At 45.9% G+C, this 23,438-nt stretch overlaps 1 protein-coding gene across 5 annotated transcripts in view; it reads left to right on the plus strand.

The window, feature by feature from the left end:
• Positions 1-2,432: 2,432 nt before the first annotated feature.
• The window catches only part of LOC148479237 (uncharacterized), a 69,581-nt gene continuing 48,575 nt past the window's right edge, over positions 2,433-23,438 (plus strand). The window contains exon 1 of one of the 5 annotated variants that reach the window (XM_088454733.1): positions 2,433-2,491. The gene's annotated coding sequence lies outside the window, so the exon portion shown is untranslated. Of the gene's footprint in view, positions 2,492-2,671; positions 2,709-3,117; positions 3,203-3,261; positions 3,320-23,438 lie in introns of those variants that run through there. The other 4 variants (XM_088454734.1, XM_088454730.1, XM_088454731.1 and 1 more) reach the window with 4 other exon arrangements.

Here is a 23,438-nt window from a genome sequence, read left to right on the forward strand (position 1 = left end):
ACAAACTGCTGGGAAATATTGCAATGGGACTATCAAAATGTCAACTGACAAATTTTGACATGGTCAAAATGTAATCCGCAAAAAAGTTGACATTGACATAAGATTGACAGGGTCATAAAGTCAACAGTTAAAATGTAGATAGTCAAAATGTCGACAGTGAATACATAAATGTCGACAATCAAAATATCAACAGGGTTTAAATGTACAAAGTGTAATCACAGTTAGTGTGTCGACAGTCAAAACACCGACAACTAAAATATTGACAAGGTCAAAATGACGTCTGTCATAGTAAAATAAAACAGTCACTGCTAAAAGCTGTCCGGCGGCTCAGACCCTACTGAAAGCTGATGGCTGAGATGCCTGTCAGAGCAGCCAGGCTAGGAGCAGTGAAATAGTTAAAAGAAAAAAAAAATGTCTGGGGCCCTCCTAAATCCATAAGACCTGGACCTCTCAGCCTGGGATGGCATTGAAAAATTGGGGGGAATAAAATGCACAGGGTTCCCTCTATTTTCCAAAAACCTACACTGGGCGCATCATCCATCACTGCTGCTCACCACTCAGTGACACCATAGCAGAGCAGCTGTGCTATTTTGGTATCACCCCCTGGGATGGTGTCGTCTGGTGTGGCACGCACCCCCTGCACTCCCCTAGTGACGCCACTTATAAATCATTCAGGTTGTTAGCCACAGATAAAATGTGATGGGATGTACTAAATGAGTGATCACAAGAAATAATTATTGGGATGAGGGACATCACTTTGCTTTCTAGCACAAGTTGCCAATAATTTATTATCATTTTTATATTTTAACGAGCTACAAAAATTTAATTTTTAATTACAGAAAATATCTTACAAAAAACTCAACAGAAATATTTATCACTAAATCTGCCATAAAAACAATATAGATATTGTTATACATTTACATAAACAATTTTCCTAATATTGTACATATTATACCTGGCCGTGTCCTCTGGGGGCCATTCAGACACGCTCGCGAGCGCAGGACGCTCGCAAGCGGGTCGATGTTCCCCCACTGCGCATGCGCACGATGGAGGGAGCTCCGTCGTGCGCATGCGCGAGACCCGGCGAGCGACGGGCTCTCCATCGCTCCGGGTCTCGCGCCAAAGGGGGCATGCTGTCGATGTTGATTGACAGCACGCCCCCTTTGGTGGGCGTGCCGGGGGCGTGCCTGCCAGATGGAGGCGTTCCCTTGGGAACGCCTACCGTCTGAACCCGGCCCCACTGACATCACTAGTGGGAGAGCCAAAATCACTCCAGGGCTTGCGGCAGCAAGACCCTACCGCAGGGTCTCCGTCGCTAGCCCGATGGTCAAGACCATCGCGACCATCATCATGGACACTCGCATATGCTGTGGGTGGTCACCCACAGCTATGCGAGCATCCAGGAGGACGCTCCATTTTCATGGAGGAGGGCACTGATTCAGAGCGAGCGCTCTGGTCAGAGCGTTCGGCTCTGAATCAGGCCCTCTATGCATTTCTAGTGACCCATTTGCTCATATGTTATTATGTGGAATATTATATGTCTTTTCCTCCAAAAACCTGTGTCTGACCTGGGTTTTGGAGATGGTTCCAACCCAGGTCAGACCCCATTTACACTGCACCTTCGATCTGGGTTACTCCCAGGTCAGCCCTGTTCACACTGAACTCAGGTCTGCCCTGCTAAACCTGTGAGGTCACAAAAAGTGGGAGGTGAACAACCACCAATCAGCTCATTTTAGGTATGTCCCAGGTTGGATAACCCGGGTTGCACTGTTTACACTACACCATTACCCGGGTCCAACCCTAGTAGCGACCTGGGTTATTTTTCAGGGACCCTTTTACACTGAGCTGTGACCCGGGTAGACCCAGGATTTTGCTCTGGTGTAAAAGAGGTATAAATCAGACACATGATGGCTGTGTAACTTTATATACACATACCAGACACTTATATGCATGTTAATGGAAAGATGTATCCATTTTTTTTTTTTTTTTAAATCTATTGCCATCTGTGCACTAGGGATGCATAGGGTGTGCAGGACCATCAGGGGCACTCAGAAAAGAAGGCATTTTGGTAGCAATTATTTTACAAATATAAATAAGTGTATTTTATATTTCATTTTAATCTACTACTGTTAAGAAAGAGTTAACCTGGAGTTTAGCTGCAGGCAAAGCAAGAGTTAATTGCAGGAGCAAACAGGTGCAGGTGAGTACTAGAGTCTGCAACTGGGAGACTTGCTAGATGATCAGGGAAACTACAGAGTTGCAATATACAGACACAGTCTGGTGAATTGTGTTGAACCTGTAATGTTGGATATGGATCTGTTTATGGCAGGCCAGCTACTTGGGATGCTGGTGGGAATGCTGTAGAACCTGCAATGCTGGAAATGGATTTGATCATGGCAGGCCAGCTACTCAGGATGCAGGTGGGAATACTGTGAAACCTGCAATGCTGGAAATGGATTTGATTGTGGCAGACCAGCTACTCAGGATGCAGGTGGGAGTTTGCAACAGAACCAGTACTGGATATAGTTGAACCGACAGGTGAATGCAGGTTGGAGCTTGTAACAGAATCAGTACTTGAAATGGTTGAACTGGCAGGCAGATGCAGGTTGGAATTTGTAGCAGAACCAATATTTATATACAATAGTTGAACTGGCAGGCAGATGCAGGTATACGCTGGGACTAGACACAAACTGGAGGAGACACAGAAGGTAAGCTGGAGGGTTTAGGCAAGACACAGAGCTAGGATGGATACGGGAACAGGGCAGAATCCAGCAGGACACAGGAGTTAAGCTGGCCACACACTAGACCAACTTTAATCCAACTAGTTGATTGGTTGGAATGAAAATCTGGTAAGATATGGCAGTAAATGATGATCAGCAATTTGCTCCTAAATGCCAGAAAAAAGATGAAAATGGTCATCAGACAAGTTTGTTAAATGTTTGATCAAAACAATTTGTTCAAACAACAGTTTTTAGTCCATTTTCAGGCGTTTGGGAGCAAATTTCTGATTGTCATTTGCTTTCATCCCTTACCAGGTTTTCATTCCAACTAATCAACTAGTTGGATGGTTAGATGTAAATTGGTCTAGTGTGTGGCCAGCTTAAGACTGGCAGTGACAGGACACTGAGGATACTGGACACAGTAACAAGGTTAGGGAGCGAGGACCTGCACAGCGTGCAGCAACCACGTGAACATCCAATAGGTACAAAAACTTAGTAATATCACCGGCAGGCAGGAACTGACTTGAATCCCTATTGAAAGGAGAGGTCTTCTGTGATTGGCCACTCAGGCTGAGGTCAGGTAACGAGACTACCAACAGGTGCGTAGCAGCCAGAGTCCAGGTAGCTAGCATAGCGACTGAGAGCCAATCAGGCAGAGAGCCGCAGCGGCACATGTAACAACTACTAATTCATTCATATAAAGTTAAGATCTTATATTACAAAATGGCGAAATACTTATTGGCAGATAAAATAAATTTAATGATGTTCAATTATAGAGTTCCTCGGCCTGCTGCTTTTTAATTCTATTAAGCTATTTTATTAAATTGCATTATAATACATATTTTTTTTTCTTTATTTTTGCATTGAAACAGGTACATAGAACAATGATTCTGATTTGGGAATAAAGGGGGAGATGTATGATAGCGACACTTATCGTGCCGCTATAACACTAACGATGAGATGTATTCACATTTCATCGGCCAGAGCGGGAGAGTGAAAACTCCCCCTCCGGCGATCCCCACTAGAGCGCACAGTGCATCAGCCTAGTTCTTATGTGCTGTGTCTCACTCCCAGCCGGCTCCACTGAGCATGTGCGGGATCTCGCAAGCATCGTGAGAACCTGCATTCAGACCTGGAGCCGGCAGCCACCGCAGCAGGGACAGTGCTGTCCCTGCTGTGGTGATAAGGCAATGTCACCTGCAGCTGTTGATATTGATAGCTGCAGCTGGTGGAACGGTCAGATGAACTGACCGCTCATACATTGCCCTGCCCATCGACGCTGCTGTCTTGTAGATAGCAGTGCCAATAATGACAGAGGTGCGTAGTGTCCCAGGCAATTAACACCCAGTCCCCCATTAATACACGGGGAGAAGCGGTATCAGTGCACATAATGTGCGCCTATACCACTTCGGCTTTTAATACATCTCCCCCATTGTGAGAGAGAACAAGTTATTGTGCACTATGGCAAAACCATGCTGCACTTAGGCAATATATTGGACGATATTTTGTTTTGAGGCAAATTGTAACAGCATCTCTTTCACATAGTGTGTACGCTCAGTCACACGTTCATGTGCATCATTCATCGCATCTTCACATCTCATATGCTGCACGTTAGATAGGAGGATGTCATGAACGATGAGGTGCACATCGCGTAGTGTGTACGCCCAACCGGAAGACCACAAGATATATTGGTCCAATCTTTCTTCTGAAGACATCACTTGAACTGCCAGTGACCTACATGGTGACTGCATAGTGTGTACAGGAACAGGAGAAAAGAGTCATTGGATACAATGCTCCGACATGATATATCGTGCTGGCGTTTGTGGATTGTATAGTGTGTGTGCTCTGTATTGGAGATGAGGGGAAATTGGAACGACCATCGCATCTTTTGTACATTGTTCTGATGTGTACCTAGTCTTAGAATTGAGAAGGGTGTCCTGGCTCAAATCTAAATTGCAGTGTAAAAATAAAGCTGTCTACATGCAACAGCAGCCAGTATTTACCATGCATACAAAAAGTATGTATTTGTTCCCCTTGCATTGCACCACGGTTTGTACAGGGACACATATACTTGCTCTATCAGAATCAGGTCCAATATGAGATACAAAAATAAAAGTTATTGTAAAGTAAGCCCTAATAAAATATCTTTCTTAATGTTTACTCAATCCACATAAAGTAATATTCACTTCTAATAGTTGTTATGAACTTCCCTCTATGATCGAGTCCTAGTAAAGGTTAGGAGACGACCGAAGCACATTAGAATGCATGTAATTACAGGATGTTAAGAAACAGTAACATAGATTAAGATAATTACATGTAATCTAATACCATATTATAGAGAATAACAAATGTTTTATTAGCACACATAACAAATTAGTATTTTAATTCATGGGTTTCACAATTAAGGATACCGTATAATTTGCAGATGAAATTTTGAAACAGGCCATCCTCTCTACATACACTTCATTATATACATATAACAACATAAATATTTTTTTAGCTTTTAAAATGACAATGTGGATCTGATTATATAGGTAAAAAAAAATATAAAATCAAAATGAGACTGATTAAATATAAGAGCAAATTAAGAGCTATGATCCTAAAACTGCTAAAACACATTTTAAGATGCATTATTATAAGGGTGAAAAGCCCCTAAAAAGGAAAAACATGAATGATGATTGGCATGTAGAACAGTGACGTAACTTCGCTACCATCGCTCGGACCATTAAAACTTTCACCAGCCCTATGCTAGGTGCATTATTTATCGCCCATCTGAGTAAGGCCTCCAATGTGAGCAATTTAGTGTCTCTATACTGTACACAAGCAACGTCATCAACACACCCATACTACATTACATCTGCGTCTGCTTAGCCAACTGCATGTGCCTGTATCTGTACTGCATCTGTACTGTATCTGTACTGCATCTGTACTGTATCTGTACTGCAGTGCTGCACGAAGCATGCACGGTGCAGCTCAACCACATTCACAGATGAAAAACATTGTACAAGAAAAAAACAAACACATTGGCCCCCGCAGGAAAAAACACTTTGGCCCCCAAAGAAAAAAAAGCACATACATTAGTCCCCACAGAAAAAATAAACTCATTAGCTCACACAGAAATCTATACAACACACTGGCCCCTACAGAAAACAAACATATTGGCCCCCACAGAAGAAAACAAACAAACACCAACAGAAAATAAAAAAAGCACTTTAGACACCGGAGGAAAATATAAAAGACATTGGACCCCACAGGAAAAAAAATAAAACAAGCAAATTGGCCTGGATAGAGTGGATAATGTATATCCCTGGGTTGGGGGGGCTGTGTCTAGAGGGCCGAGGGGAGGTAGGGTGGGGGTGTCGTAGGGTGGATAGTGTATGTGACCGGGGCTGGGGGTGTGGTAGTCAGTGCACATCTCTGGGGCCAGGGAGGGGGTGGGTACTGTATGTCCCTGAGCTGGGGGGGTACTGTATATATAGGGGGCCTGGGGTAGGATGAGTTACAGGTATGTTCTGTGGGTGGGGGTAGTGGTTAGTGTGGGCCAGGGGGCAGGGTTGGTTAGCCTATTACCCCCCAACAGAGCCAGCGCTTGGTGCACAAGCTCCATACACTCGGAGGCTGCTGGGGGCAGAATGGGAGTAGTAGAAGCGGGAAACAGGGGGCAGGATAGGAGGAGTAGTGGGAAGCAAGGGGCAGGATGAGAGGAGTAGTGGGAATCAGGGGGCAGTATAGGAGGAGTAGTGAGAAGCAGGGGGCAGTATAGGAGGAGTAGTGGGAAGCAAGGGGCAGGATGAGAGGAGTAGTGGGAATCAGGGGGCAGTATAGGAGGAGTAGTGGGAATCAGGGGGCAGTATAGGAGGAGTAGTGGAAATCAGGGGGCAGTATAGGAGGAGTAGTGGGAATCAGGGGGCAGTATAGGAGGAGTAGTGGGAAGCAAGGGGCAGGATGAGAGGAGTAGTGAGAATCAGGGGGCAGGATAGGAGGAGTAGTGAGAAGCAGGGAGCAGAATAGGAGTAGTGGGAAGCAGGGGGCAGGATGGGAGGAGTAGTGGAATCAGAGGGCAGGATAGGAGGAGTAGTGGGAATTGGGGCAGGATAGGAGGAGTAGTGGGAATCAGGGGGCAGGATAGGAGGAGTAGTGGGAATCAGGGGGCAGGATAGGAGGAGTAGTGGGAATCAGGGGGCAGGATAGGAGTAGTGGGAATCAGGGGGCAGGATAGGAGGAGTAGTGGGAATCTGGGGGCAGGATAGGAGGAGTAGTGGGAAGCAGGGGGCAGGATAGGAGAAGTAGTGAGAAGCAGGGGACAGGATGGCAAGAGTAGTGGGAAGCAGGGGGCAGAATAGGAGGAGTAGTGGGAAGCAGGGGGCAGGATAGGAGTAGTGGGAAGCAGGGGGAGTAGTGAGAAGGGACTCACTGGGAAGAAGTCCTCTATGCAGCTTCCGGGTCCTGGCCAGTGACCCACTGCTCTGGGGAGAAGTAAGAGGTGTATCCTGACTGCTGAGTGCTAAGTCCAGGGCAGCAGCAGGGAGACTGCGCCGGCCGCCGGGGCCTGGCCGCTGACAGATCGCTGACACCACGAACCACTGCTCTTTAGCAGGCTGGCGTCATGTTCTTATTCCTGCTGCTGGTGCACACTGCACAGGCGGCAGTAGGAGAGGTGCCCTGTTCTCACTGCTCCTGCGGGGGACTCAATGTACATCCACAGAGGCAGGGGGAGGTAATTGACAGGCAGCGGAGACTATGGGAGGGGACACAGGAGCCAGGAGTTTCCAGTTTGCTTTCCACAGCAGAAAGCAAATTCTGGAAGCACAGCTGCTGGCCCTGGTACTGCAGATTCATGAATCTGCCTGGGCTGGCAGATTCATGATCGGCACTCAGCTCAGCGGTACCTGTCATAGCACTGCTAGCAGGAGGACATGGGACTGGGGACAATGGAGGAGCGTAACGTAACGGAGGTGCCCCCTTCAGGGCTGGTGCCCAGTGGGAGCTGACTCCATTGTCTCCCACAGTTCCGCCACTGATGTAGAATAATGAAAAATAAAGTAATCCACCACAACCACCAAAATTGATCCAAGCACCAGCGCTTGCAGCCTGGTAGGCTAACAGCTAGTAACATTTAGATTAATATAGATTTACCAGCTCTCCCCAGAAGCTCCAGCCTGTATTCATGCAGTCCATCACTGAGAATGCTAATATACCTGCAGGAAACAAAAAGGTGCAGAGTAGCTATGAGGTGTCATAATGTATTTTAATGACCTGAGGAACTTAAAATGAATGTTATCACTCATTCTTGATACATAGGGGAAATAGAATCTTTCGTCAAGCCAACATATCAATACAAAATTTTACCTTAAATGCTTCAAACACCCCCTGATTGCGAGTGGCCCCAGGCGGGCATCCCCTCCCTTTTCCGGCGGCATTCAGCATGATGTCATACGTCGTTCGGCGGGTCAGATGACCACAGGCTTAAAACATAAGTGAATGAACTCATCACCATCGCAATACAGATACAATAAACATACTAGGCATCTTAATCACATACCAGGTCAATAGAACAGACTAATTGTATCAAATTAGAGGATTAACCCCCCCAATTACGATGCAACTGATGGTATAAAACCATGAACATATTGTATTCTAAACACACAGAGAGCTAGTCACAATCCCACAGAATAAATGGAATTAATAGAGAAAACTGCCCAGTACAAAAATAAGTTCATCTAATTCTATTCAATAAAGTATAAGAAGATCATGTTACTGATCACTCTAAAGTCCTAAAACTATAGTTTGTAACATTGGAAGTTATTCTTTAATAAAAAGGCATTAGAAGTTATTCATTAATGATGAATTCTATAAAAACCAGGACAAATTTAATTACTCATTTAAACCCCTCGGGGACACAGTATTTAAATGATAAATCCAGTAAGCCTCCAGAAGCAATAGGTTTTTGGCCCTGTCTCCACCTCGAAAAGATGGTGGCACATGATTGGTTAAAATACTGTATATATTTTAGAGTCACCAGGCTATGTCTAGCTGCTACAAAATGCCTGGCAATGGGCTGGTCACTTAATTTCCCCTCCAGCGCTAACCTGATCAAAGATTTGTGTTGTGCAGCTCTCTCTTTGAAGGGGCAAATAGTTTTACCTACATAAGCAAGGGCACTTGATTATGAAGATTACAAATTTGCTGGTACAAGTCAATATATGTTTTAATGGGAGTTTGTTCCGTAATGAGGATAAGTAAAAAATGCACCAGTATCAAGGTGTCGGCATGTCATGCAGCCTGTGCAACGATATGAGCCAGGCACTTTGGAAAGAAAATGTTGAGATTGTCCCAGTTTATCAGTCACGTCATTTTTTACCAATCGATCTCTTAAATTCTTGCCCCTTTTAAAACAGGATAAAATGCGTAAATTTTTTAAAGATGGAATACTTTTGTCTGATTGTATCAACGTAACAGAATTACTTTGAGGTTCTTCTTACCACCGAACTAACATTCCAGTATTCGGTGATTAGAGGAAAGATAGCTTAAAAAAGAAAGAGAAACCAAACGAGGCTGTCACTTCTCATAATCCTTAGAGCCCTATTACTTGCTACCTCCACTTTTTCTAAGGGATAACCCCTAGCTAAGAATTTGTTGAGCATTAGATCCATTTGTAACCTAGCTTCACCATCATTGCTCACAATTCTCCTTATTCTAAGGAATTGTGAAAAGGGAAGCCCTTTTTTCATGGTTGGGGGATGGTAACTGTTGGCATGTAACAGAATATTTCTGTCAGAGGCCTTGGTAAAGAGACTGGTAACCAGCCCTGAGTCACTTCTGCAAATCTTTACATCTAAATCATTTATAGAGAAGCTGTCACAGCTAAATGTAAACTTTATTGTTTCATCCATATGGTTAAATTAATTCATTATTGCATTGAATTCATTACTGTTACCCGCCCATAGGACAAAAATGTTGTCTATGTAGCCGGTATAAAATAACAATTTCTCAGAAAAGGTCGGATTCAACAAAAACAAAACATGTTCCACCTAAAAAATATAGGTATTTGCAAAGGCAGGGGCACATTTGGCCCCATAGCACACCCCTGAAGTTGCTAATAAAAAGCCCCATCGAAATAAAAAAAATTATGTGTTAGTGTTTTCTCTAACAAAGTCAGAAAAATGACAATTCAGGGCCTCTATAGTTTGGATTATTTGACAATAAGGAAAGTACAGCCTCCAGCCCCTGTCTATGAGGTATTTTGGTATAGAGGCTAACTATATCAATGCAACAAAGCCTTAAAAGAATTGGAGGTAGCAAGAAATAGGGCTCTAAGGATTTTGAGAAGTGACATCTTGAAGAGAAAGAGAAACCTAACGAGGCTATCTTTCCTTTAATCACCGAATCATGGAATGTAAGTTCGGTGGTAAGAAGAACCTCAAAGAAATTCTGTCCGTTGATACAATCAGACAAAAGTATTCCGTCTTTAAAATATTTACACATTTTATCCTGTTTTAAAAGGGGCAAGAATTTAAGAGATCGATTGGTAAAAAATGACGTGACTGATAAACTGGGACAATCTCAACATTTTCTTTCCAAAGTGCCTGGCTCATATCGTTGCACAGGCTGCATGACATGCCGACACCTTGATACTGGTAAATTCTTTACTTATCCTCATTTGGGAACAAACTCCCAATAAAACATATTATGACTTGTACCAGCAAATTTGTAATCTACATAATCAAGTGCCCTTGCGTATGTGGGTATTTTCCCCTTCGAAGAGAGAGCTGCACAACACAGATCTTTTATCAGGTTAGGGATAGAGGGGAAAGTAGGTGACCAGCCCATTGCCAGGCATTTTGTAGCAGCTAGACATAGCCTGGCGACTCTAAAATATAAATTAATCAATCATGTGCCACCATCTTTTAGAGGTGGAGACAGGGCCAAAAACCTATTGCATCTGGAGGCTTACTGGATTCAAATTTGTCCTGCTTTTTATAGAATTCGTCATTAATGAGGAACCTCTAATGCCTTTTTTTTTTAAAGAATAACTTCCAATGTAACAAACTATAGTTTTAGGACTTTAGAGTGATCAGTAACATGATCTTCTTATACTTTTTGTAGTGGGCAGTTTTCTCTATTCCATTTATTCTGTGGTATTGTGACTAGCTCTCTGTGTGTTTAGAATACAATATGTTCATGGTTTTATACCATCAGTTGTATCATAATTGCGGGGTTAATCCTCTAATTTGATACAATTGGTCTGTTCTATTGACTGGTTATGTGATTGAGATGCCTAGTATGTTTGTTGTATCGACATGGTGATGGGTTAATTAACTTTTATGTTTCAAGCCTGCAGTCACCTGACCCGCGGAATGAAGTGTGACGTCATGCTGCATGCTGCCGGAAAGGGGGGGGTGTGCCCGCCTGGTGCCAGTCGCACTTGGGGTTGTTTGAAGCATTTAAGGTAAGATTTTGTATTGATATGTTAGCTTGACGAAAGATTGTAATAAATCTGAAACGTTGCATATTACTTGAAACAATGTTGTGAAGTCCGTGGAGTGCTGCTTACCAGATTTATTTATATTATTACGGTATGCCTCTGCCTGCTGTGATTGAGCCAGCACCTCAGCCGCTGTAGTGGAGAAAGATGGAGTGCCAGTTCTCTTGTATCCATACATACATATTTGGCATAGCACATAGGCAAATGCAGGGGGGGTTCCAGTTGCCACAATAGCAGAAGTATATTAAATAATTTTATACAACATGCAGTTTAAAGGACAGACCAAAGCTGCTGTACATGCCCAGTGGTAGTAGCTTCTCCTACCAAGTGTGCTGTGTGTGTGGATCTGAGTACTTCAGACCAGAGAGCAGCTGCCAGCAAGAAGAGACAGATGTCTTACTATGAGGTGGAAGGCTGAGTGCTTAGAAAGCTCAGTTCTGTCTCCTACTGGTTCTGTAAGTATGCATATTTATTATGGGATGTATACCCTTTTCAGTTAAGGCTAGCTAGTCCTTCTGTCATATCTAATGGTCTATGTTGATAGCTCATCCTGTATATGCCTGAAGTATACATACACTTTGTGTGAGCAGACTATAGTGCTAATTATGTGCCCTCTTCATGGACTGGTCACACATACCTTAGTGCTGAATAAAAACTTTTGAATTCCCATAGACATGTTAACCTTAATTCAACATTTATTTTATTACCCCTGTTTAGTGTGCTGGCAAGATTTCATTTGACCACAACAGAACAAGCTATAATAAATTAAATGTAGTTATGAAAACAAAATAAACCTTTTTCAGTTCAAAATAGGTCATCCTCAAACTTTTCCAATGTTCATAAAAATATAGTGAAATATAACTAGTTATAATTACAACTTTTTCTAAAATATCAGTCAGTGTGGTTGTCCGTTTGCTCAAAAAGTAAGGATTGGCACAGAAATCCTAAACCTGATGTAGTATATTATAATTAGGGGTGTGCACCGGCCACTTTTCGTGTTTTGTGTTTTGGTTTTGGATCTGGATCTATCTTCGTGTTTTGGATCTGGATTGGTTTTGCCAAAACCACCCTTCCGTGTTTTGGGTTCTGGGTTTTGTGTTTTGGATCTGTATTTTTTTGAAAAAAAGCATAAAAACAGCTAAAATCACAGAATTTGTAGGTTTTTCTGCTCCTATGCTATTATTAACCTCAATAACCTTAATTTCCACTAATTTCCAGTCTATTCTGAACACCTCACAATAGTGTTTTTATGTCCAAAAGGTTGCACCGAGGTAGCTGGATGACTATGCTAAGCGACACGAGTGGGCGGCACAAACACGTGACCCATCTAGGCGTGATACTGCAGTGGCAGACAGGATGGCAGTTTGAAACACTAGGCCCCAAACTGTACATAATGCAAAGAAAAAAAAGAGGTGCAAGATGGAATTGTCTTTGGGCCCTCCCACCCACCCTTATGTTGTATAAACAGGACATGCACACTTTAACAAACCAATCATTTCAGCGCCAGGGTCTGCCACACAACTGTGGCTGAAATGATTGGTTCGTTTGGGCCCCCACAAAACAAGCTGGCAATTAATGTGTCCCTGCACAAACTGGCTCTACGGAGGCAAGATGTCATCCTCATCCTCCTCATCCACCGATTCCTCACCCTCTTCAGTGTGTACATCCTCATCCTCACAAAGTATTAACTCGTCCCCACTTGAATCCACCACCACAGGTCCCTCTGTACGTTCTGGAGGCTGGTCTCCCTGGAAGAGCTGATAATTCATTTTGATGAACATCATCTTCTCCACATTCTGTGGAAGCAACCTCCTACGCCTTTCGCTGACAAGGTTCCCGGCTGCACTAAACACTCTTTCGGAGTACACACTGGAGGGGGGGCAACTCAGGTAAAATAGAGCCAGTTTGTACAGGGGCCTCCAAATTGCCTCTTTTTCCTGCCAGTACAGGTATGGACTGTCTCACATGCCTACTTGGATGCTGTCACCGATGTAATCCTCCACCATTCTGTCAATGGTGACAGTATCATATGCAGTGACAGTAGACATGTCAGAAATTGTTGCCAGGTCCTTCAGTCCGGACCAGATGTCCAAACTTGGTCCTGCCTGCCCTGCATCACCGCCAGCGGGTTGCTTAGGATACCTAAGTTTTTTCCTGGCAGCCCCAGTTGCAGGAGAAAATGAAGAAGGAGCTGTTGACGTGTCACGTTCCGCTTCAGCTGACAGTGTGTTCACCAGCAGGTCTTTGCACCTCTGCAGGCTTGTGTCGGCCGGAAAGAGAGACACCACATAGGCTTCGAGCACGGTGGCCAAAATGTAGTGGTCTGATTTCAACAGATTGACCACCCTGGAATCCTGGCAAAGCGAATGAAGGGCTTCATCCACAAGTCCCACATGCCGAGCAGAATCGCTCTGTCTTGGCTCCTCCTTCACTTTCTCCAGCTGCTTCTGCAAAAGCCTGATGAGGGGAATGACCTGACTCAAGCTGGCAGTGTCTGAACTGACTTCACGTGTGGCAAGTTCGAAGGGCTGGAGAACCTTGCACAACATGGAAATCATTCTCCACTGCGCTTGAGTCAGGTGCATACCCCCTCCTTTGCCTATGTCATAGGTGGATGTATAGGCTTGAATGGCCTTTTGCTGCTCCTCCATCCTCTGAAGCATATAGAGGGTTGAGTTCCACCGCGTCACAACCTCTTGCTTCAGGTGATGGCGGGGCAGGTTCAAGAGTGTTTGCTGGCGCTCCAGTCTTCGGCATGCAGTCGCTGAATGGCGAAAGTGGCCTGAAATTTTTCGGGCCACCCAAAGCGTCTCCTGCACGCCCCTGTCGCTTTTCAGAAAATTCTGCACCACCAAGTTTATTGTGTGAGCAAAACATGAGACGTGCTGGAATTTGCCCAGATGTAATGCCCGCACAATATTGGTGGCATTGTCAGATATCACAAATCCCCAGGAGAGTCTAAGTGGGGTAAGCCACTGGGCGAGGATTTCCCTCAGTTTCTCTAAGAGGTTGTCGGCGGTGTGCCTCTTACTGAAACCGGTGATACACAGCATAGCCTGCCTTGGAACGAGCTGGCGTTTCTGAGATGCTGCGACTGGTGACGCTGCTGCTGTTGCTGCGTAAGGTGATACATCTACCCAGTGGGCTGTCACAGTCATATAGTCCTTAGTCTGCCCTGTTCCACTTGTCCACATGTCCGTGGTTAAGTGGACATTGGGTACAACGGCATTTTTCAGGACACTGAGGACACTTTTTCTGACGTTTCTGTACAGTCTCGGTATCGCCTGCCTAGTGAAGTGGAATCTAGACGGGATTTGGAACCGGGGACACACTACCTCCAGCAATTGTCTAAATCCCACTGCACTAATGGCGGATACCGGACGCACGTCTAACACCAACATAGCAGTCAAGGCCTCAGTTATATGTTTTGCTTCAGGATGACTGCTGTCGTACTTCATCCTCCTCGCTAAGGACTGTTGGAGGGTCAATTGTTTAGTAAAAGTAGTGGTGTTCCTACTTCCTCTCTGGGATGATGAACGACTCCCAGCAGCAGCAACAGCGGCAGCAGGAGGCGTAGCAATGCAGGATCCTCCGGAGGAATCCCGGATAGGAGAGTCAGTCATGCCAGTGACATGGCCTGCAGGACTACTTCCGATCCTGACTAAGGAGGAAATTGACGAGGAGGGAGTTGACAGTGTGGTTTGCAGGCGCTTGGATACAACAGGACAACGGGATTTAGGTGTCCCTGGACTGCTTACGGTCTTAGCCAAAGTTTCTGAACTTGACAGTAACTTATTATGAACGTGCTGCAGGTGCCGTATAAGGGAGGATGTTCCTAGGTGGTTAACGTCCCTACCCCTACTTATTCCACCTTTACATAAGGTACATATTGCAAGACAGTTGTTGTCCGGATTTGGATAGAAATATTGCCAGACCAAAGAGGTGGAATGTTTGGTCTTCTGCCCAGGCATGACCGTGATGGGCTTTTTCATCCCACGGACAACAACTGTCTCCCCCGGAGCCTGATTTAAACAAACCACATCACCATCAGAATCCTCCTCGCCAACTTCCTCCTCAGCGCCAGCTACACCAGTATCCTCATCCTGTTGTACTTCAACAGTGACATCTTCAATTTGCATATCAGCAAGTGGACTGTGGGTGCTCCTTTCAGCACTTGCAGGGGGCGTGCAAATGGTGGAAAGAGCCACCTCTTCCCGTCCAGTGCTGGGAAGGTCAGGCATTGCAACCACCACCACACTTGGACTCTCCTTGGGGATTTGTGATATCTTCTTAGAAAGCACAGTTCTTCGCTGTGCTTTTGCCAGCTTTACTCTTTTGATTTTTTTAGTGGGAGGAGGGCTTCCATCGTCAAGTGAAGCTGAACCACTAGTCATGAACATACTAGGGATCGACCTTAGCCATTCCTTGCCACTCCGTGTCGTAAATGGCATATTGGCAAGTTTACGTTTCTCTTCAGATGATTTAAATGTTTTTTTCAAGGTCATTTTCCTGAACTTTGTCATTTGGGATTGTATGTGCCTTCTATTATGACATTGGGCATCGGCCTTGGCAGACGACGTTGATGGCATGTTATCGTCTATGTCATGACTAGTGGCAGCAGCTTCAGCACTAGGAGGAAGTGGTTCTTGATCTTTCTCTATTTTATTTTTATCGGAGAAAGTTTGGTCCTCCATTTATGTTATATCGATTTGATATATACATGCGGCTAAACACAGAAAATATTTTTTTATTTTTGCTGGAGAGTAGTGCACTTTGTGGGTTACACCAGCCTTTAAGAAATGAGCCAGCCGGCTCTTTACTTATGGGACACAGGCGCACGCTTGCCGCTGCTCCTTTGTTGATGCACGTGCGGCTACTGCGCACACAATTCACAAACACAGAAAATAATTTTTTTTTGGTTTGGACTGGAGTGTACTTTGGGGGTTACAGCACCCTTTAACGGTCAAGCCAGCCGGCCCTTTACGACACAGGTGCACGCTTGGCACTACTTTGTTGATGCATGTGCGGCTACTGTGCACACAATTCACAAACACAGAAAATATATTTTTTGTTTTGTTTGGACTGGAGTGTACTTTGGGGGTTACAGCACCCTTTAACGGTCAAGGCAGCCGGCCCTTTACTTATGACACAGGCGCACGCTTGGCACTACTTTGTTGATGCACGTGCGGCTACTGCGCACACAATTCACAAACACAGAAAATATATATTTTTTTGGTTTGGACTGGAGTGTACTTTGGGGGTTACAGCACCCTTTAACGGTCAAGCCAGCCGGCCCTTTACTTATGACACAGGCGCACGCTTGGCTCTACTTTGTTGATGCACATGCGGCTACTGCGCACACAATTCACAAACACAGAAAATATATATTTTTTTGGTTTGGACTGGAGTGTACTTTGGGGGTTACAGCACCCTTTAATGGTCAAGCCAGCCGGCCCTTTACTTATGACACAGGCGCACGCTTGGCACTACTTTGTTGATGCACGTGCGGCTACTGCGCACACAATTCACAAACACAGAAAATAATTTTTTTTTTGGTTTGGACTGGAGTGTACTTTGGGGGCTACAGCACCCTTTAACGGTCAAGCCAGCCGGCCCTTTACTTATGACACAGGCGCACGCTTGGCACTACTTTGTTGATGCACGTGCGGCTACTGCGCACACAATTCACAAATACAGAAAATATATTATTTTTTTAGCACTTGGGGGGAGCACCCCTGATGGACAGAGCACCCCCTGGACAACACTACTGCACCCCTTTAGGGCTGGGACACTGCACAGGACTTTGGAGTGGACACAGCCCCTATGGAGAACTGACTGCACAACACAGTCCAGCCAGCCCCTATGGACTTTGAAGTAGTGGACAACAGCAGCACTACACTACACTACACTACACAGCCCAGCCAGCCCTAACTCCCACCCTCCCTCTTCACTGTCCACAGCCGAGTGAGAAAATGGCGCCGACGCGGGTACCTTATATAAGATCCAAAACCCGCGAGACTCGGAAGGCGGGATGATGACGTTTTGCCTCGATTTCAGATCCGAGTCAGGCGGGAAAATTCGAGCCTGACTCGGATCGGACTCGGATCGCGCGGTCACGCCCAATGTTCTGCCCCCAATGCTGCATCATCACCCGTGCCCCGTTTCTGACGCATCACACCCAACCGCCGTAGAAGCCTGACAGCTCCCTCCCGGAAGGAGAGAGCTGAAAGTCGGCAAGTATGTGTATATTAATTATCCACATGAGGGAATTACATACCAGAGTGTGGAAACTGCTAATTACCATGAAAACCAGAGGATTAACATCTGAATTTGGAAATACCATATTATATGTTGTTACCTGAGAAGCGCTGGTGGAGTGGTATTCCTTATTTTTTAGTGTGCAGTTATGTTGGTGGAGGGGTAAGGAATCTCTAAAGGAATCTGCACTGCTAGATGCACTTCACTGTAGAGATTTGCGAGTTTGGTTTATTTGGTTCTTGTGCAAGTTCAGATTTATCTTATTGGTGAAAAGAACCGAGTAAAACCGAACCCGCACATCTCTACTTTAGTGCGCACTGTAATACTTTGTTTTGTTTGTGTAGTAGCACTGACTGATTTGTGGGCAAATGCTTTTACCCTCACAAAATGCCCACCCACACACACACACATGCATTCAGAGATGGCAGAATTTTACCTATGAATGAGAATGAGATGTCTTTTGCACCTTGCAGACAAATTTTATGGGAAAGACTATTTCTACAGATGGAAAAAATAAAACAGGCTAACAATATAGGATATACTAGGGCTAATGACATCGCTTCAGTTCTAATACATAGTAGCCTCTCTCCCTGCATGTGTATTTTGATACATTCCCACAAATATTCATTTCTTGTTGCTGCAAATAGCAGTGATAAAAAAATTACAATTATCGGGGCTAAAACTCAATAATTGATACATATGCCCCAGAGAGAGATCAGTTCATCCAGTGAAGTGGGCAAATCTCTGAAAGCCAGTTCATCTTTACTTTTTTTTGTTAAGGCCTTGCCAGAAGGTGGACACTAAGGGCCTGATTCAGAGCCGCTCGGAAGCGGGCGCTCGTTCGTTCCGAGCGATGTTTGCACAACTGCGCATGCGTACGGATCGTAATACGCATGCGCGAACCAGTCAGTGCGGCCGAAAATCGTTTGTTCGCTTAATAGCGAATGCCTGCTATTTTGAGTGACAGGAGGAGGCGTATGTGGGTGGTGACAGGGGAAGGTGCTTGAAAACGGGGAGTGGAGATCCGAATGCAGGCGTGCTTAAAGGTCAAAATGGGCATTTTAAGGGTGTGCATAGTTAATACAGCAGCGTCATTGACCACGTCACTGGGTTATTTTATAGTCAGAACTGCTTGCAAGATTGCGGTAGGAAAAACCAACCACAAGAATAGCGAGCAGTTCATACTCTGGTCGATGTACTCGATTAATCTAATAAATAGCGGACATGACGTAGGATGCGAGCGGCCAGGGGGCGTAGTTTTCCAAAAAACAACCGCATGTTTTGTTCGCTCGTTCAGACCTAGAGGCGTGAACAGACCGCAAAGAGCGAACGGTTCATTTGAATAGCCACCCCTTTTTTTCTGAACGAGCGAGCGCAAATAGCGTCCGGCTCTGAATGAAGACCTTATTGTTCCAGTTTACTGTAGCTCTGAAGCCATGGTATGGAACTGAGTTGCATATTGGCCCTGAGTAAAATAAACTTGTCGTAAAACAAAGAAGCCCAGACGAAGCTGATGACACTCCTCTGGTGCAGAAACAGACAAATTACAGGGGCACAACTCCAAATTACTAATTATATATAAATACATTATGCAATAAAATGTTGCAATAAATAAATAGAGGATTTTAGCATAATCATGGCCAAGGTTATGAGCCTACCCACAATCTAATACACATAATAACACATTTTTCCTTTTTTGCACATTTTAACACTTTTACTGTTTGTTTTTATTATATTTGTATTTTCACTTCTCTATACTATATATGCAGCTGTTGCTGCTCTTACCTATCTTACTTTACACTTCACCTTTCTCATTAGAGCGATACCCTGGGGTGGCTCGGCTGAGCTGGTTTGGGGCTGTCCGACACTACTCTGGTGTCATCATAGATTTTGTAGAAGGTGTCCAGAAAGGTAGAGCAATTAAGGAGAGGATTATTCTGCTCTCACAGGGGAGTTGCCCAGGCCAGGGCTTAGTCAGAGGGTAGGGAGATTACAGTGTATGAATGTTAATTTAGCCTTCTCCTAGGGGAAGTTCCCAGGAAGAAGTTCAAAGTGGATAGCACTTTGCTTTAGGTACCCTCTGTACATTTTATGATCCTCATTATACTTGGGAGTGTTATATATGCAGAGGTTGGAATTCCTTGATGGCGCTAGAGGTGTCCACAGGTTTTCTATGTGACCACCTATCCAGGCTGCAAGGTGTCCAAACGATAAGCCAGGCCTTCAGTTACTGCATGCCTGTTGCTAAGACTTAGGCCCTCATTCAGAGCCACTCGCTAGCGGCAGTACGCTCGTTCTGAGCGATGTTCGCACATCTGCGCATGCGTACGTTTTTTAGTACACATGCGCGAACCAGTCAGTGCGGCCGAAAATTATTTGTACGCAATATAGCGAGTGCCTGCTATTTTGAGTGACAGAATGAGGCGTATGTGGGTGGTAACAGGGGAAGGTGCTTGAAAACGGGGAGTGGAGATCCGATCGCAGGCGTGCTTAAAGGTCAAAACGGGCGTTTTATGGGTGTGCATAATTAATACAGCAGCATCAATGACCACGTCACTTGTTTTTTTAAACTCAGAACTGCTCGCAAAATAGCGGTTGAAAAAACCAACCACAAGAATAGCGAGCAGTTCATATCCTGTTCGATGTACTCGATTAATCTAATAAATAGCGGACATGACGTATGGTGCGAGCGGCCAGGGGGCGTTTTTATCAAATAAAAGAGCGTATGTTTTGCTCGCTCGTTCAGACTTAGAGGTGTGAACAGATTGCAATGTGCGAACGGATCATTTGCATAGCCGCCCCTTGTTTTTGAACGAACGAACGCAAATAGCGAACGGCTCTGAATGAGGGCCTTAGTTCTGCTTGTTTCTTAAGTGATCAGATGTTGTAGCAAGTCTTTTGGAGAGGGACTCGCAGCGATATCCTTACTTTTATTCTGTCGAACTTTGGGGGTAATTAGGATGTATTCAGACAGGGGTAAGCGCTGGCAGAGTTAAGGTGCGGAGTCTACAGATCCCCTAAGTATTCGCCAAGAAACAATGCAAGGCAGGATTGACTTCGCTGATTGTAGTCTGCAGATCATGGCCCTCTAAGCTGCCTCCCACAGGTTACAGTGTGTGGAGTGCTAACCAGGTACAGAATGAGCAATCAGGAGAATGGTTGGACAAGCAATGGTAAGAGTCACAGGCACTGTAGAGCCAAAGCTCTGGGTCACTAGCAGAGATGCAAAATGGACAGACAAGCTGAGGTCAGTGTAGTGGTTCAATCAGAATGCAATTATAGCAATAACGCTAGAACACAAAAAAGACCTGATATTCTAGCACTAGTATGGTGCACAGAGTGAGTTTAAATAGACAGGGCAATCTGCCAAGCTGCTGACACAGGTTAGCTGATCCAAAAGGATAAACTTTACACACACACACAATCGCGACTACCAAATAGTATGGTGCTGGGGGATTGGCTGCCAAGCTCCAACATGGGGGAGATAGATGACCTGCTGCCACAGTGGGGTTGAGGTAACATGGCACCACATAACTAAGTGGAACCGAAAGCGCAAATTTGGATTGCATCATGGAACCCCAACCCTGCAATGTAATGCCACAGTTTGCAACATTAAGCGGTCTATTTACTAAGCAGTGTTAGGAGACAGAGTGAAAAGTGATAAGGTGCCAGCTAATCAGCTCCCAACTGTCATTTTTCAAACACAGCCTGTGAGATGACAGGTAGGAGCTGATTGGCTGGCACCTTATCACTTTCTTATCACTTTTCACTCTGTCTCCTAACACTGCTTAGTAAATAGACCCCTATGTTTCAATGAGGGGCTATGATTCATAGCAAATTACGCCATTTTCATAGGCAAACGCAGAGAGGGTTTCCAGCTGCCAAGAAAACTCCCTCCAGGCCAGCGGCTCAAATCATGACCACAATAGCAATGTTCAAGGGCATTTCTAGAGAGAAGGGGGCCCGTGTGCAGTCTCCGACACGGGCCCCCTCCTCTCCGCCTGGTGGCCGGCAGCGCACTGAGCTGTGCGCGGCCAGCGTCGGAGTTATAGACTCTGGGCACTAGAGTGTGCCCTGAGTCTATAGTGTATGCACAGATCACTGGAAAAATGGCTGCGACGGCCATTTTCCCTGTACTGCGCATGCGCAAACGATGGGAAAATGGCCACTGCAGCGATTTTTTCCCAGTTGTTTTACAGTACCAGACGCCAGCGCCGATGTGGGACTCCGGAGATTTAAGCAATATTATGGGTGCAGGGTGTGCGTGCGGGGCCCCCCTGGACCCAGGGGCCTGTGTTCCCCGCACACCCTGCACCCATTATAGATACGCCCCTGGCAATATTGTATAATATAATTTTGCTGCAGTCACAACATTCAGGGAGGAGCGAGTACTACTTGCCTGGGCTGGCTGGAGGGGCCCAGGTCATTAACACATCAGGGACAGAGAGAGGAGACAATTGCTGCTTAGTGGCAGCGTCTCTCTCTCCAGCCCAGCACATGGGAGAGGGCGTGGCTATGCCTTTACCGGCAGTGGCGGGCTGGGCCGGGGGGCAGCGTCATGCGGGCCGCGGGCCGTCTGTGTCACTGTGACACAGACTGCACCGCGTGCGTAGCGCTGACCGGACGGAGTTCGGTCAGCGCTACACAAGTGACAAACACACAGCCGCCGGCACCGGCAGCTGTGTGTTTGTTTTGATCAGCAGGCAATGAGAGTCTGTCAGACTCTCATTAGCTGCTGCTGCGCCCACTGCAGGAGCCGCGCCATCTTCCGGCTCCCGCAGTGGGCAATGGGAGAGGTGTCATGACATCTCTCCCATAATGCCCGGGATGGACAGACGGAGGAGCGGATGGCGACTGCGGGAGCGGGGATTCAGGTAAGTGTTTTTTTTTTCTTTACTACGTGTGTCTACTGGGGGGGAGGCTGGCACTACAAGGGGGAGACCACTACTTATGGGGGCAATACAAGGGGGTGAATACTACTACTGGGGGCACTGTAAGGGAGGCTACTGGTGGCACTACAAAGGGGGAACCACTACTGGACTGGGGGCACTACAAGAGGGACTACTACTGGGGGTACTACAAGAGGGAGACCACTACTGGGGGTACTACAAGGGGGAGATCACTCCTGGGGGCACTACAGGGGGGGGACACTACAAGGGGTGACCACTACGGGGGATTATAACTGGGGGCACTTCAAGGGGGGGACTACAACTGGGGGCACTACAAGGGGGGGACTACTACTACTAGGGGCACTACAAGGGGAGGGGACAACTACTAGGGGCACTGCATAGGGGGGAGGGGACTACTACTTGGGGCACTACATAGGGGGGAGGGGATTACCACTGGGGGCACTGCATCGAGGGACCACTGCTGGGGGCTCTATAAAAAGGGCAATACTGGGGGTACTGCATAAGGGGCCACTATTTAAGGGGCACTGCATAAGGGTTACCACTATTGGGGCACTGCATGGGATGTGGACTGCTACTGGGGGCACTATATAAGGAGCACTGCATAGGGGGTACCACTAATAGGGGCACTATATAAGGGGCTTACTACTGGGTGCACAAGGGGCACTGCACAGGGGGGACCACTACTGGGGGCACTGTATAAGGGGCACTGCATAGGGGGATCACTACTGGGGGCACCACTGGAGGCCTGCATAAAGGGGATCCTCTCCTGGGGCACAGGGAGGCACTGCATATGGGCACCACGACGGGGCTGTTCCTAATCTTTATTTTTACTTTACATTAATCCCATATGGACCCGCCTCCTCCCTGGAACACTTGAGGAGGGGGGGCGCCGTAGCACGCATGTTCTTCGGGCACCCTGGCTACACGCTACCCCTCTGCCAGAGCCGCCTGCATGCATTTGCCCCCCAGGCTAAAAGTTGCCAGCCAGCCCCTGTTTACCTAATTCATATGTCTACCAGATTAAATGGCTATTATAGCAAGCCAAAGTATAAGGAACTGTGTAAA

Source organism: Taudactylus pleione, unplaced genomic scaffold (genome assembly GCF_031769625.1).
Source record: "Taudactylus pleione unplaced genomic scaffold, aTauple2 ptg000628l, whole genome shotgun sequence".
Classification (NCBI taxonomy): domain Eukaryota; kingdom Metazoa; phylum Chordata; class Amphibia; order Anura; family Myobatrachidae; genus Taudactylus; species Taudactylus pleione.